We start from the raw sequence: 7,133 nt of genomic DNA on the forward strand, positions 1-7,133 counted from the left end.
AAAGATTGTAACAAACGGATATGAAATGTGTTGTGGATTTTCCAGTGTTGGGGTAATTCTAGTTTAAATGCATTGTCATTGATTTTGTGAATGATTTTGAAAGGTCCATAAAATCTAGGAGCTAACTTTACAACAGGGTGTTTGTCAACACTTTGTAATCTTCTCTTTTTAATGCGTAACCAAACATAATCATCAACTTTGAAACTCATAGCTTTTGTTGGCTTGTTTTAGATATGATTGCTGGGCTTTCGCAATCATATCTTTAACTTCATCAAAAATAGTAGCATGCATGTTAGCAATATCATAAGTAGCTTGAACTTTGTTTAACAATGATATAATAGGTGTAGGCATTCTATATCCATAAATGATTTCAAATGGTGTTGTCTGTGTAGGTGTATGTGGTGTGTTATTGTATGCAAACTGAAGTAAATGTAAATGTGTATCCCATGTTTGTGGTTTTAAAATTGTGTATACACGCAAAAGATCTAAAATTGTACTGTTAATAGCTTCTATTTGCCCATTTGTTTCAAGATGAAATGCAAATGAAAAATCAATATTTGTCCTAAAGTAGCAAATAAAGTAGTCCAAAAATTATTGCAGAATCTAGAATCACGGTCAGAAATAATAACTTTTGGCAAACCATGGTTAGTGAAAATAGTTTTCAAAAACAATTGAGCAGCTTGAGATGCAGTTAACGTTTTCTTGCATGGAATGAAATAGGCTTGTTTGCTAAACGTATCTACAATAGTCCAAATCATATCATGATTAGCTTTAGTGTTGGGTAAACCAGTAATAAAATCCATTGAAATCTGTTTCCATGGTCGTTCTGGAATTGGTAAATGCATTAATAAACCATATTGCTTACAATGATGTTGTTTAACTCTTTGGCAAATTAAACATTCAGATACAAAGTTAGAAACATCATATTCCATTTGTGGTCAATAAAAATCTTCAATCAATGTACACAAAGTAGAAATAATTCCTCTATGGCCTTGATATGGGGAACAATGAATTTCGTGCACAACAAATGATCGAAATGGAACAGTTACACATAATCTTTTTTTATAAAACATAAATCCATCAGCGTAAGACAATGAATCAATTGGAATCCAGTTATTTGCAACTAATTTATTCCAATCAGCTTGAAAACTGGGGTCTTGATCATAGGTATCTTTCATAGGAATAAGAAAATCAAAAGATATCACAGAGATATTATGGATAGTTGATCTTCTACTCAAGGCATCGGCAACAACATTCTCTTTTCCGGGTTGGTATTGGATAAGTGGATGAAAACTTTGAATAAAAGCAGTCCATTTAATGTGTCGGTCAGATATTTGTGGCTGACTAAGGAGATGTTTAATACTTTGTTGGTTGGTTTTGATCATGAATTCGGATCCCATTAAATAGTGTTTCCATTGACGTACAGCTTGTACTACATCTAGCAATTCCTTATCATAGGTAGAATACTTAAGTTCAGAGGGTTTAAGTTTGTAGCTAGAGTAGGCTATGGGATGGGAATGTTATATAAGGACAACTCATATTCCAGATCCACTAGCATCAGTGACTACTAGGAAAAATGGTCTAGTAAAGTCAAGAAGTTGCAATACAAGAGCATGAGTTAAAGCATATTTTAGTAAATCAAAGGACTTTTGCTGATTTTCGGACAAATGATACACAATACATTTCTTTAATAATTTTGTTAAAGGTAATGCAAGCAATGAAAAATTTCTTGCAAATTTTTCGTAAAAGCTAGCAAGACCTAAGAAAGAACGTAATTCGTGTACATTTTTAGGTATCGACCAATTCAAAATTGCTTCTATCTTTTTAAGGTAAACTTAATACCTTCAAATGAAACAATATATTCTAAGTATTCAATTTGTGTTTGAAAAATTTCACTCTTTTCAGGATTAGCATATAATTGATTCTCTTTCAATAATTTGAAAACCAAGGAAAAATGTTTATAATGCTCGTTCTCATTCTTACTGAAAACCAATATGTCATCAAAGAAAACAATGACGCAATGCTGATGCTTAAAAAATATGCGATTCATCATACGACTGAATGTTGCTGGTGCATTAGTTAAACTAAAAGGCATAACAAGGAATTCATAGTGTCCAAATTGTGTTTTAAATGTAGTTTTAAAAATATAAAATGTGTCCAATCGTACTTGATGGTATCCAGATTTAAGATCTATCTTGCTAAATATTGCAGACCCTTGTAGTTTGTCCATAAGATCGTCTACCCTAGGGATCGGATATCTATTCTTGACATTGATCTTATTTAGGGTACGATAATCAATGCACATCTTACAGGTATTGTTTTTCTTTTTCACTAATAGAACAAGCGCACCAAATGGAGAACTATTGGGCCTAATGAGTCCTCGGGTTAACAATTCTTCAACTTGGACTTGAATTTCTTTCTGTTCAATTTGGTTATGTCTATAAGGTGCTTTACATGGTGGTTGTGATCCAGGAATTAGGTCTATTTTGTGATCTTCAAGACATATAGGTGGTAAGCCAGGTGGTAAGTTAGTAGCAAAACAATCTTGAAATTGTGAAAGAAATTGTGTGTGCTTAGGATGCATCTAATTTTCTTTAACTTCAATTTCATTCACCCATATTAAGTAAGATTTGCTACTTTTTCGTAATGCATATTTAGCTTGTGTATAACTAAGCAATGGAAAATTATCAAAATTGTGCATACCATGTAATGTGATTTGTTTCCCATTAGAATGAATCTTCATTGAATGCATGGAATAATCTATATCATGATTATACTGATGACGCCAAGGCATTCCTAAGATAATGTCACTAGATTGTAAAGGCACAATTAAGAAATTTATACGTTCAACATAATCACCAAATTTAATAGTCATGCACTTATTGTGTTTCATTGTATATAGTGCCTAAGAATGCAGCCTTGATGCGATAATGAGTGGAAACAATATGTAAATTTAATTATTTGACCAATTTTGCAGAAATAAAATCGTGTGTGTTCTCATTATCATGTAAAACAATCTTTTCTCTACCATGCACAAAACATTTCATTGTTAATAAAGAATGGGGATTTGGTATACATGATATAGTATCTGAAGTAGTACCGTTATCGTCATCGTCTTCTATGAAATCTGGCATTTCTTTATGGTCTTCATCTTCTATCACTCCCAAATAGTTGATGTGAATGGTTGGCTTTTTGGTTTGACAATTGATCGCTAGATGTCCAGGTTTATGGCACTTGTAGCAGATTATGGGTTTGGCTTTAGAAACATTATTGTTAATGGCTAGGAGTTTAGGAATGTTGGGATTTGGCTGGAAAGATGGCTTAGTGGATTTGTGTTTGATAGTAAAGTAGGAGGTCATGTCCAAGATTTACGGAATGAAGATGGAAGGAAACGATTTTGATTGAATCTTTAAAAATTTGAATTGAATTGTTTTGAACCAAAGTTACCATTAGTTGGGAATTGTTGTGGTCGCTTCTCTCGTCCTCGAATTTTGTCTTCAGCATCATGGGCCAAGGAAATTGCATCTTCGAGAGTCGTTGACTTGAACATGTTCACCTCCGCATAAAAATGTCCAAGTAAGCCAGTCATAAACTTGTGTTTATGGGTTGCCTCAGGTACATCTTCGAGCATTCGAAGTTGCAATAAAGCATTCCAAAAACACTCGGTATATTGTGAAATAGGCTCGTGATCCCTCTGTTGTTGCAGAAGATCCCACTATTTGATTGTTTTTTCATGGAATTGGGGTGGAAGAAAATTCTGCAAAAATTTCTTTTGAAAAGCCTCCCAAGTAGTAAGACAATCAATGCTTTTGCGGACAACAGTCCACCATAGGGATGCTCTGTCCACTAAATGATTAGTGACACACTTAATTTTGTCTTTCTCAACATACCGTTTTTCATGAAAATAATCATCAAATTGATTGATAAAAGCAAGTACAGTCTTTCCATCACGTGACCCATTGAAAGTACGAAATTTGAAATTTCTTTTACTTATCTTTGTTTCTTTCCGAATAGATTGCACTTCAAGTGTCGCATCGATCGTACATCATATAATATCTTCAAATTACGGTCCATCTTGGTCGCCAGTAGATCATTGTAGACTGGCCAATTGAGCTTGCAAAGTTTGACATGCTCTTTGTTCCTCTTGAAGCTGCATCATAATTAGGTCCAATTTTTGCTCCATTGTTGGTTCCGGTATATCACCTTCGGCTATAAAATCTTACATGGTTTAATAGGACATCCTGCAAAATTTCAAACAACCTCACACACTCGGAATCTTGTTAGCGAGATGAGCGTAGCTCAAAGTCGAGTTTACAGGGCTTATTTCTCATTTTTTTTAAAATGGCTTTTTGCAATATTTCTTCTTTGCGAATGCTGAAGTATCCAACAGCGTAGGAGGGGATTCTTCACTGCCAGGAATACGTTAGTATTGACGGATTGTCGCGAGACTGAGTGTAGAGCTCGATCGTTCCAGGAGCTTCGCCTTCACACAAGATGGTAAGCGATTGAAAGCCCTCGATCTCAGCTTCGCTCTGATACCACTAGTGCACAAATTGGATGATGTATGCATACGTAGCTAGCGTCGGAAGATCCCCAAGAACAAAAGAACTCTACTTTTGCACAAAAAACAAGAGAGAAGACTTGTACGACATTAAGCAAAAAGACTAATTGGGTACAATCTCCTCCCATGCCTTGTGTGAGCGCTCCACAAAGCATGTATTTAATATATTATTTATCTCCAAGCTAAAAAAAAGCCCAAATTTACAATTAGCACGCTTTAGCTTTTGTGTTTGCTTTTGTTCAAATAAAGAATAAAGCGGTTGGGCGCCCAAAGAGTCTGGTTGTGCCCAAATACAATAAAATACAATGCCCAATAACAAATATTTAAATCGTGCGCCCATGTGCATACAAAATAATAAATATATGTCAAGCGCTTTAATAAATAAGTGCGTCAAAATAAATATTGACGCCACGCCTAAATTGCGCGCCTATCAAAAATGATAATTTCTTCTAAATAACTTGAATACACGCTATCGCCCAGTGCTTCCCAACGCCACCTACTCTACACATCAATTGAAGCATTCACAATTGTTAGAAAATAATAAAATTAAACCGACAAAAGTGAATACCTAGCAGTTTTCAGCTACAAAATAAATAAATTAGTTAGAACTCAGTCCTAACATTAAATTATTATGAGTGTGCACTCTAAACTCATAAACGTCCATTATTTTAAATATATATTTTGCAGAATCACCCACTATAGAATCACCCACTTGCACATTAAATTAATGAGACACTCGAAAAGGACATGCGTCCCCATCAACTTTTCACACAAGGCCCCGTCAATAAATATAATTTTACGGAATCCATCGTCAAACCTCACGAAATCCACCGTGGAATATGCCTCATGGCATCACTCCATTCCTCTCTCTAAAAAACTATTTAAATTTAAAAAAGACTTTTCTCTTTTCTCTTTTTTCCCATCTCTCTTCCTCTTTCTTCTTCTTCTTCTTCTTCTTCTCTCTCTCTCTCTCTCCACTTTTCTTCTCTGTCCCCCCTCTCCTCTCTTTTCCGTCTCTTCTCTCTTTTTTCCTTCTTTTTTCTTCTTCTCTCTTTAATTTTTTTTTTCTTTCTTTTAAATTTTATCTTTCCTCTCTCTATATTTTTCTCTCTGTGTTCAAATTCTCTCTCTTCTTTTTTCTCTCTCTCTCCTAAATTTTATATTTCCTCTCAATAATTCTATTTCTTTTCTCCTCTCTCCGTCTTTTTCTCTTTCTTCTTCTTCTTTTTTATCCTTCTCATTCTTCTTTTTCTTCTATCTCCCTCTCAAAGTGTGTGAAAAACTGTCTAAAAAACTTTAACTTTAAACAAATTAAAAAAATAATTAAAAAAGTTTAAATTAAAAAGTTTAATCTTACACACACACACACACACATAGAGAAAACCTAGGCCCTACATATGAGAGAGGGGAGGAGGGGGAGAAGAAAAATGTTTAATTAAAAAAAGACTATTCTCTTTTCTCTTTCCTCCCCTCTTCTCTCCCTCTTCTTCTTTTTATCCTCCTCCTTTTTTCTCTTCTCTCTCTCTCTCTCTCTCTCTCTCTCTCTCTCTCTCTCTCAAAGTGTGTGAAAAACTATGTTCAAAAAAACTAAATTAAATTTTTTTTAAAATTTTTACTTAAAATAAAAAAATAAATTAAAAAGTTTAATCAGAGAGAGAGAGAGAGAGAGAGAGAGAGAGAGAGAGAGAGAGAGAGAGAACCTATGCTCTACACATGAGAGAGAGAAGGGGGAGGGGGAAAAGAAAGAGAGACGTTATAAGTGTGAGAGAGGGGAGGGGGTTTTAATTAGAAAAAAGAGGGGGGGGGGAAGAGCTTTAATGAAAAAAGGGAAGGAAAGAGAAAATGAGAGATTACACGTGAGAAAGAGGGGAAGGAAAGAGGTTTTGATTGAAAAATGGAGGTTTGGAAAAGGGGTAGGTTCGGGCTCTCCGAACCTACAACGAAAATAATATAGTATTAAGATAATATAAATAAAGTATACAAAGTTTTGGATGAGTCAAACACTGCTTTGGTCTCTAGTTGCACTTTCATTTTGGGTGAGGACAAGGGATACCTAGGTGACGAGAGTACACACTACTTTTCATGACAACTATCATAGCACCATTTTTAATGGTAGAAAGGTGATGTTCAATGACAATCACGGTCCATCCACTATGACATTTTCCAAGGCCTTTTGCACTACATTTTCAACTTTTGAATCCACTCATAATAGCTTCATCTATATTTTTGGATTCTCTATGATTACTCTTGCAATGGCAATCCTTTGTTTTTGGCCTCTACAAATTTGTATCCCTCTTTCTCAACACAGATCGCTTAAGGTCTAATAGCTTTGTAATAAAATAACTCTTCAATATTTTGTATGGTCATTGAACCATTGTAACTAGGTGAGATATAATATTTGACCAAGCCTCTAAGACCTCCTACAATAATGTTTGTTATATTTCTTCCAACTTGCCATCCATGATGAATGTTCAGTCTATCTCCAATTTACTCACATTAATGTCTCATAATTTGAAGTTCCTGCTCCATGGTAGACCTCTTTTGCAATATAATTTCCATGTCTTCTAAAATA

This window comes from Lygodium microphyllum, chromosome 10, assembly GCF_053477565.2.
Source record: "Lygodium microphyllum isolate KBCC chromosome 10, Lygodium_microphyllum_v1.1.10, whole genome shotgun sequence".
NCBI classification, from domain to species: Eukaryota; Viridiplantae; Streptophyta; class Polypodiopsida; order Schizaeales; family Lygodiaceae; genus Lygodium; species Lygodium microphyllum.